Genomic DNA, 9,598 nt, shown 5'->3' with positions numbered 1-9,598 from the left:
GACAGAAAATAAAATTAAAATCAATGTCAGTAAAAGTAAGTCAATAGGTACAGCCTTGTTGAATGCATAAAGAAATTTGTCTCGGATATCAGCTGAATGGTACATTGGTGCCACAAGTCAACACTTGTAAATACTTAGGTATATAGTCTATTTAAGTAACAAACTGGGTTGGGAGGAACAAGTCACTAATATCACAAGGAAAGCCTGGAAAACACTACGTTCCTCTATGCGTATTCTGAAGAAATCTAACCGAAGATCAAAAGAATTAGCGTACAAAACCCTTGTTCACCAAATTATGGAATATGGAGCAGTAGGTTGGGATCCGTACAGACAAAACCAAATCGATTCAATAGAAAAGGTCCAACGCAAGGCAGCAAAATATGTAAAAATGGGAAAGGGACATGGTGAAGAGATAGTAAAAGACTTAGGGTGGGAACTTCTCAAGGCAAGGCGGCGAAAAACCAGAGTCATCGCATTTTTAAGGCACAAATGGGACACAAAGCATGGACCGACATCAATGCTAGATTAGCAACACCATCATACTTAGGCAGGGCAGATCACATTAGGAAGTTTAAATGTAGAAAACAAAGAACGGAAGTGGCAAAATTTTCCTTTGTTAACCGCACAATAGTAGACTGGAACAGCTTACCTGCGGCAATCTTTCAGGGTAGTCCTCTCAAAATCAATACATTTAAGGAAAGGTTAAGAAGATTAGACTGAAAATGTAATTGTAGGGCAGTGTAATTATCTAATTTATGTCATGTAATTGATTAAGTTGATATGTAATTAAGGTTATATGTAATTTAGTTGATATGTAAATAAATTAAGGTGATATGTAATTAAGTTGATTTGTAATTAATTAAGGTGATATGTAATTACTTAAATTGGTAATGGTTGGGTGAAATAGAAGTACTTATAAGTTAGGTTTACTTTTGCTTATTGTAGGCGTTATTATAGAATAGTTTTTATTTATAGTCCTAGGTTTATTACATCTATTTATTTATAGTTAGAAATAAAATTTAGGTTTATTTTATTTTATTTTATTTTATTTTTCTTTTATTGCTGTAATTATTGTATAACTGTAATGGTATTATTGTATGTTATACTGCCAGCGGGTGTATACCCAATTGTAGTGTTAATAAAGACATACACACATACATATGTAAAATCACATCATTATGTTGCTGTCTTGTAATTTAAAGTTGTATGCTAACATTTTTAAACTACTGTATTAGCTAATTAGAAATAGCTTAACGTTTTAAAATATTGAAATGACAAGGACTGTGTTTTTCATTATTTTCAGTTTCAAAATACGGTTACAATTGGATTAAAAGCAAGTTCAACAACATCCATTAATCAAATCTATGTTTCTTCATTGTTATGATTATTCCTTTGTTGACATTATTTTGAGATATTTTTAAAATTTTTCTTTTGATCCATTAATAGAACCCTGTCACCTTCATTGAACCAATAGCCGAATTTTAAATGAGCTAATCTTTAAACGATAGAAATAGGCTGTAGCCCTGAAATTTTATTTTATCATTCCTTCTTAGTTATGTAATTTTTCAAGCCTATGAACGGAATTTTAGGGAATTGCCTTTGTTAGATAAAATTTTAAATCTTTAGGTGGTCCATTGATGTCTACTTTCCCCTGTACCTTCACTTTCTTATTTTTTATTTATTGTTATGGAACTTAATAGAAGGAATATTAAAACAAATACGAATCTGCTACGCTCACATTTGAAGAATAACAACTGAGAAATTCCCAAAAACGATAGTAAATTGCCAAACTAAGATGCCATTGAGATAAAGAACATTTTCAACTAAATGGGAGGGTGAGATCTCTTCAAGTTGGATAATAGTAGGTGAATATGCCTGACACAACGATGCATTTCCAGGGACAAGGTCCAAACAAAAAGGTCCATACAGGAAAATCCAAATACGTATTCGTCCATGATATTTAGTCCATAAACAAAAAGTCCAAAAGTAGAAATGTCCAAATTTAAATTGTGCAATAGACAAAAAAAAGTCCAAAGTACAAAAAATCCAAAATGCAAAATGGGCATTATACAAAAATGTTTATTTAAAAAGGCAGTAAACGTATGAAAGCAATACCACGAGAAAAAAAAGTCTAGACGGGAATGTTTCCAAGGTGACACACAAGTGATTAACTCAAGAAAGCAATGTTTTTGTTGTTATGGAAATGAAAGACTTCGAAAATTCTTAGTACTTTGTATAAATCTCAATGATAATTCTGAAGAAGAAATTATGGAGTTCGTTCAATATGTGGATACTAAATACATCAATAGTAGGCCAGCAAGAGGAAGGAGGAGGGCTGTTCTCCTAAGTTCTCACTTAAAATGTGGAATGTTTATGAATTAGTGTTAAAGATCGCCAACGAACGAACAACGCTATGAAGGGATTCCACTCTCAGTTTCAAAGATTAGTTACATCTCACCATGTAAATATATGGCGATTTATACAACATTTAAAACAACAGCAGAATGAAACGGAAATATTGGTGACACAATTATTATTAGGTGGACATGAAAATATTAAACAACTACTGAGGAGAAAATACCTTCACAATCAACAAGTGGAAAATCTTGTAACCAGATACCATCAATTCAAAGACGAGAATGATATACCTCGCTACTTAAGAGCAATTTCTTTCTTTCCGCCTAGAATTGCTTTCTGACCCACAACCTGAAGATGATGCTCATCAAGGCGAACTTTAATGTATTTCTTCAGTGCTTTGTTATAACAATTCTGAATAAATTAACTGTACTAATTAAATACAGTTACCGTAATACTTTTTAATCACTATTCATTAGTTATATAGTTTTAGTAAGTCTCGACATTTTACACAACTTTGTTCCAAATGGACATTTTGGGCATTGGATCATATTCAATTAAGGATTGGACCTTTTCAGATCTGACCTATGCAGTTTGGGAATTTTAATTTTGGACTTTATGTAATTGGACATTTTCTGAGCTTGGACATTTTACATAAATGGACGTTACCACATTATGGACATTTTCGTAATATGGACATTTCAGTATTGGACCATGTATCTGCTAACCCAAAAATGTGGAGAATGCATTGGAAATAGCTGTCGCTATGTAACTATTATTCTAGTAGGTAATTGCTTTTTCTGTTATGCGTATCTCACAATAAATTACTGTATACATTGTAATTTCATTTCACTGATCTTGTCCGATCTGTATGAACATATTAATTAAACAAACCATTATACATAGGAATGCAGATGAATCAGTGTTCGTGGATTCAGAAAAATGAATAACTACACAAAAATTTAATCTTGCAAAAGTCACTGTCCTATGGCCTACTGACATGAAAATTTTTCACATACAATAGAATCACATTATCTTCCACGCTATTTCTTCAAAGTGCAATATTTCTAGCCTATTATTTTGTGATAATAAACAAGTTCGATTTTAACCCGAAACACTTTTTTCTTAATATCACTTCACTTTCGAACAACAGCAGATCACTGTACTTGTACCACTTCTGCCTTCTGGTGTCATGTAGTCCCGTATTAAAAATGTACATAATCGATTCACGGCAAACAATGGGAGGAGTTGCTGCAGAAACAACCAATGGAAAGCTGTTATCCACATGACGTACGACTGGCAAGCCCCTCCTATTACGAAACGATACTTGACGTTATTAGGGAGTCGGGGCCCGCACTATAATTACATATTCCGCCTCGGTCACTCTTCCCGCTGAAAACTCGTTCCTACAAGAAGCAGTCATTTTGCCTTTTTTTTTACTGTATATGTTTATTTTTGTTTTTCTGTCTCCCCAAACATATTTCTTCAAGAGTGAGACCTTCTCTCCTTTTCCCCGCTTCCCTTCTGGTTACCCCACAACCCCTGAGCGGTTCTTGCCCTTGCAGGGAGCCATCTCTAGTCCGTCCTAGGTCGTCACTCCAGATAGAAGGCGTTTGAGTCGCTCTTATCTTACCGGGTCTTTCTATCAGTCTTGAAGTATCGCTTAAGAACAAATTAATAAGCGTGCAATAATCGTGAAATTCTGCAAGTGACAGACCAGCGAGTTATTCCACGAATTTGTGTCATCGAAATCAAGAATCGAGCTACGAACCCACGCAGCTGGATCGGCGTCTGCCATGGACTAGATTGAACCTCTGATTGCAGTTTTATCGTAAGTTATTGTTCTTTATATTTTAAGATATTTTTAATCTAAAAATCTTACGACGTTTGATATCGTAAGTTAAAATAACATTGTTCACTCAGGAACTTTTTTTTAACTATTGACAGCCAATAAATCAGTTTTTGTTTTCAGAAAGAACTTAGCACTATTTTCTCTCTATGTGTTCATCGTTCCAATGAAGTCTGAATTTTCTAAGTGTAATGTTGTATAGGCAGATACCTTGCCTCTCCAATTATAACATATCGAAGTTGATAAACTGGCTTAATAACAACAATGATAAATAGTTTTCTATTGTTTTTATGTGAGCATTGATATTAACCTGCATAATCTACAAATTGCTACCAACATAAACTTTATGGTAACATTAAAATGGTCTAATTTTCAAATGTTTACGATGGCCTTTTGTTCTTTTTATCTGCAGTTATATCATAAATTTATCTCCACATACTCTTGAGAGATAACTGATATTTTTAAAGAACCGGAAAACAGAGATATGAAATATAAAATTATTAGGACAACCTGATTCAATCCATTTGCGGTGTAATTAATTCCATATCATTTTACTAACTCCGAATTGAATAATTATACGGGTTTTAATAAAAAAAACTGGACTTTTTACTCCCTCGGGCTATTATAAACAATTCTCACTCGAACAGTTGTATAAAAAGTTGTCGTAAGTCAAAGTTGTACTCGAATTAACAGCTATTTTATCTCAAGTATAGCATGGAATTGAGATTATGAAGTTTCTGGATGTAATGGATATCATTGAATATTAAGCTAACAGTTTTTTTTTTTAATTTTGGATTAATATTATCAAAAGCACTAACTTATATAATAACGGAAATCACTATCAACAATTTCATTTTATTGTTAAAGTTGATTGAATGTTTGCATACTTTATGGAATTACTTTATTGAGTTGTTAATATGTCAAATTATAGTTTTCTGATAATATGCCTATGACTGTAATATTGAATGTAAATTCCTTTTAAAATAGAAACAGTTAATCTAAATTTATACCATAATTTATTTGATATTCATTGTAATCTTTGCGGTGACGTATTCAGAATCTTTATTAAAAGTCTTGTACGTTATTCTGTGTATAAACAAGGGTTGCCATACGTCCTGGTTTTCCGGGATTGTCACCGCTTCTATGTCCACTGTTCCTGTGTCCCGACAAACTCGTTCGGGACGGTCAGATGTCCCGATTTTGAATTGGTTTACAGTTTCTTTGTATTTTAAGGTTACTACAATAAACTGTATCTATTGTGTGATTTACCAGAACTTGTTGAAAACTTTAAATAGTGATATTGATATAATGATATAGAAGAGACATTGACTTACCTAAAAACAAAACAAACAAACAAAAACAAAAAAAAACAAACAAAAAACTGCAGCTTTCAGAATCTGAAGTGTTTGATCAGTTTGTTTGCTTGAAAATCTTTGTGAGTACAAGCTTGGATGTCCATGAATGGGGAAAGCGGAAAAGTTCAAGACAAGTGGCTTACATTTTTGAGACTGTAAATCATAAAGAACAGTGTTCAGAATTATTGGAAATCTGTCAGTATATTTTCGCTGTGCTTGCTCAGAATGCAAATCTTGAACGCAAATTTTCTCTGATGGTAGCTGAAAATCAATTTTTGCACAATGAGCGGGTGTCTTAATTATATGTCCCGGTTTTAGTTTCAAAGTTTATGGCAACCCTGGTATAAACTGAAGAATTAAAAGTCAGTTTTATAGCAGAAAGGCGTTAAAATGCGACTGCAGTTAAAATAATATTAGGCCTACACGGACTACGTCTAATAGTAGCAATTGAAGACTTCACAATAAAATAACGACAGCGAATATGTTTGTTGATTAACAGAATGTTTGTATATATATTGCATGTCTCGTAATTTGACGTTTGATGACGTAACTTATTATCATGTGCTTGTCTGTAAGTCAGAACGCTGTCACGATAACGTTGTAATTACAGACAGAAATTCAATACCTGATTACTCTATGCGCAAGAGTAATAACTGATGCCTATTGAAAGCCGTTTAATATTTACTCTTATGAATATTAATTTGCATGTAGTAAACCTAGTCAAAGCTCTTGACAAGGAATGGGTGACTATTGTGCAACATGTAGGCTATTTCAAGTAGACTACCAAACATATTTCGAATCTAAACATGATTATTGTAACATACTCATACTTTAATAATAATAATAATAATAATAATAATAATAATAATAATAATAATAATAATAATAATAATAATAATCATCATCATCATCAGGGAAAGGATTTATATGTAAATACATATTTACTTATAAAGCTAATATAATTTATATTTTGCATTATCTTTATGTTTCACAATGTGTAGGGTTGAAAAATCCTACTTTTATTTTCCATATTTTTCCATATTTTAGAGTTTAGTACATATTTTCGTTAATTTCCATATATTTTCCATATTTCATATAAAACAGTCCATATTATATTAGGTTTAACAATAAAACAAAACAAAATTCCATTAACTTTTAAAAATACATTTCAACAATAGAGATTTAAACACATGTTCAGTAATCCCTTTAACATCAGAGTTATTTGAAAATTAGCAGTCCTATCAACAATGGGAAAGTAAGTTACAAAACTGTATTAATTTAATTTAAAATTTTTAACAGACTTCAGTTGTGCAGCTCAACAGTTAAATGCCAGTCAGAGTACACATAGGTTCAGTTTTGTAAATCATACTATAAAGACGGTAAATATGCCAAAAGTACGTCATTCAGTCAATTTAAAATCAAAACTAACAAGTTACATTTCAGAATTTAAAGAAGATGGTTTATCAACTGACAATAAAATATTATTTTGTAATTTGTGTCAGTGTGCAGTATCATCTACACAAAAGTTCCTGGTGCAACAACACATTACAACTAGTAAACATCAGGCCAACAAACAACTAAATTCCAAGCAGAGACAATTGTTTTTAACACAACCAACAACATCGAATGTAAGATCTGAGTTTAACATCGACCTGTGCCGTTCTCTCATCTCTGCTGATATTCCTCTCTACAAACTAAAGAATAAGGTCTTCAGGGAATTCCTTGAAAAATATACTCAACATACAATCCCGGATGAGTCAACACTTAGGAAGACGTATGCTCCATCCATCTACGATGAGACAATACAGAAGATAAGAGATGAAATTAAAGATAGTTCAATTTGGGTTTCCATTGATGAGACTCCCGACAAAGAAGGTAGACTTGTTGGTAATGTAGTTATCGGTTTGTTAAGTGAACAATATTCTGAACGAATTCTTTTACATTGTGATGTTCTAGAAAAGTGCAATAACAAAACTATAGTTAAACTGTTCAACGAAGCTATGGGTATCCTGTGGCCGAAGGGTATTATGTACGATAATGTGTTATTCTTTATTAGCGATGCTGCCCCTTATATGGTCAAAGCTGGACAAGCATTATCTGTTGTATATCCTAAATTGACTCATTTTACTTGTGTGGCGCATGCATTTCATCGTGTGGCAGAAGTGGTCAGAGACAATTTCCCTAAAGTAGATTTGTTGATTTCATCAGTGAAAAAAGTATTTCTCAAAGCTCCCAGTAGAGTTAACGTGTTGAAAGAAATGTACCCTGAAATTCCATTGCCACCAAAGCCAATTTTAACTAGATGGGGTACATGGCTAGAAGCAGTTGAATATTATGCCGAACATATAGACTCTATTAACAATGTTCTCCTTGCATTGGACTCTGAAGATGCAGTCTCAATTGATACTGCGAAAACAGTTACCTGTGACATAAGTGTGAAGAATGACTTAGCTCACATTCAGCATACATTTTCATGCATCATAAAAACGCTCAAAAGTCTCCAAAATAGGCACCTTTCACAATCTGAAAGTTTTGAAATTATAAATAGTACTGTGGAACAACTGAATCGTGGTAGAGGTAAAGTTGCAGATGCAGTAAGAGCTAAGGTGGACACTGTACTTTCAAAAAACCCTGGATATGAAGAACTACAAAAGGTTGTTGCTGTGATGAGTGGTGAATCAACAGTGAAGATTAACTTGGACTTATCCCCAGCAGACATTGTGAAATTGAATTATGTACCAGTTACTTCTTGTGACGTCGAACGCTCTTTTAGTCAGTATAAATCTATCCTCAGAGACAATAGAAGAAGATTCACTTTTCAGCACTTGAAAGAAATGTTTGTAACCTATTGTTATGGTAACAGACAATAAAAATTGTGTTTTGTTGAAACTACATTGGAAGATAAGGTACGTCCATTATATTTTTTGTTTAGTTTGATTAAAATGTACCAATATTTAACGTACATAGTCATTTTTTTATAATTTTAAGTCCATATTTAATTCCATATTTTGGTAAAAATCCATATTTAATTCCATATTTTGGTAAAAATAACTACATATATATTTACATATTTCATATATTTTTAGTCCATATAAATCCGTTCCCTGATCATCATCATTCTTCACGAATTAGCCCTCTGTAGACCTGTTTCGGCTCCATCTAGCAGTCTTCTAAAAGGTCTTCCTGGTCGACGATGTCCTCTAGGTTTATACTGCATCATAATTTTTTGGATTCTTGAATTTTCCATTCTTCTTACATGATTTAGCCAATTTAATTTGTATCTGTTGAGTTTTTCTTCTACTTACTTTACTTCTAATTGTTCTAAAATTTCTTCATTCCTTTTTCGGTCTAAAAGAGTATATCCTGCTGTTCTCCTGAAAAATTTCATTTCCGTTGCTTTGATTCTGTTCATGTCTTTTTTCTTTAATGTCCAAATCTCGCTTCCTTATAAAAGGGAGGGTAATGCTAGTGTATTATATATTTTTATTCTTGTAGATTTTTGTACTAATTTAGCTTTTAATGTATTGTTTATTATTCCTAGAAATTGTGTAAATTTGTTAATTTTCTTGTTCACATCTTTTTCATTTTGATAAGATATTTCACAACCCAGACAATTGAAATTTTGTACTTGTTCGAGGCATTGGTTATTGTGTATTATCTTACTTCTGACTGGGTCTTGTCCTAAAAATGCCATTACTTTTGATTTTTGTGCTGAAATTTCCATCTCAAAATCTTTTAATATTTTATTTAATGTATATAATCCTCTTTGTAAATTATCCTCTGAATTGGAAATTATGACTTGATCATCGACATAGAGTAAGGTATTTAATGTTAGAACACTGGTTATTTTGATTCCTGATGTGTAGATTTGGTTCCATTTTAAAATAATTTCATTTATATAAATATTAAATAATAATAATAATAATAATAATAATAATAATAATAATATCATCATCATTATCAATTGGAGACCTGCCCAGAATAAGAATATAACGAACAAAACCGTAATTCATGTTTCAAGAGAAAAGAAAATAATTTC

At 32.2% G+C, this 9,598-nt stretch overlaps 1 protein-coding gene across 1 annotated transcript in view; it reads left to right on the top strand.

Moving 5' to 3' along the window:
- The first annotated feature begins 3,737 nt into the window (after positions 1-3,737).
- The window catches only part of LOC138696080 (GATA-binding factor A-like), a 345,621-nt gene continuing 339,760 nt past the window's right edge, over positions 3,738-9,598 (top strand). The window contains exon 1 of the mRNA XM_069820607.1: positions 3,738-4,186. The gene's annotated coding sequence lies outside the window, so the exon portion shown is untranslated. The remainder of the gene's footprint in view (positions 4,187-9,598) is intronic.

Source organism: Periplaneta americana, chromosome 3 (genome assembly GCF_040183065.1).
Source record: "Periplaneta americana isolate PAMFEO1 chromosome 3, P.americana_PAMFEO1_priV1, whole genome shotgun sequence".
Taxonomy (NCBI): domain Eukaryota; kingdom Metazoa; phylum Arthropoda; class Insecta; order Blattodea; family Blattidae; genus Periplaneta; species Periplaneta americana.
The sequence above is the reverse complement of the archived record's forward strand: the minus strand, read 5'-3'. Positions and strand labels throughout refer to the sequence as shown.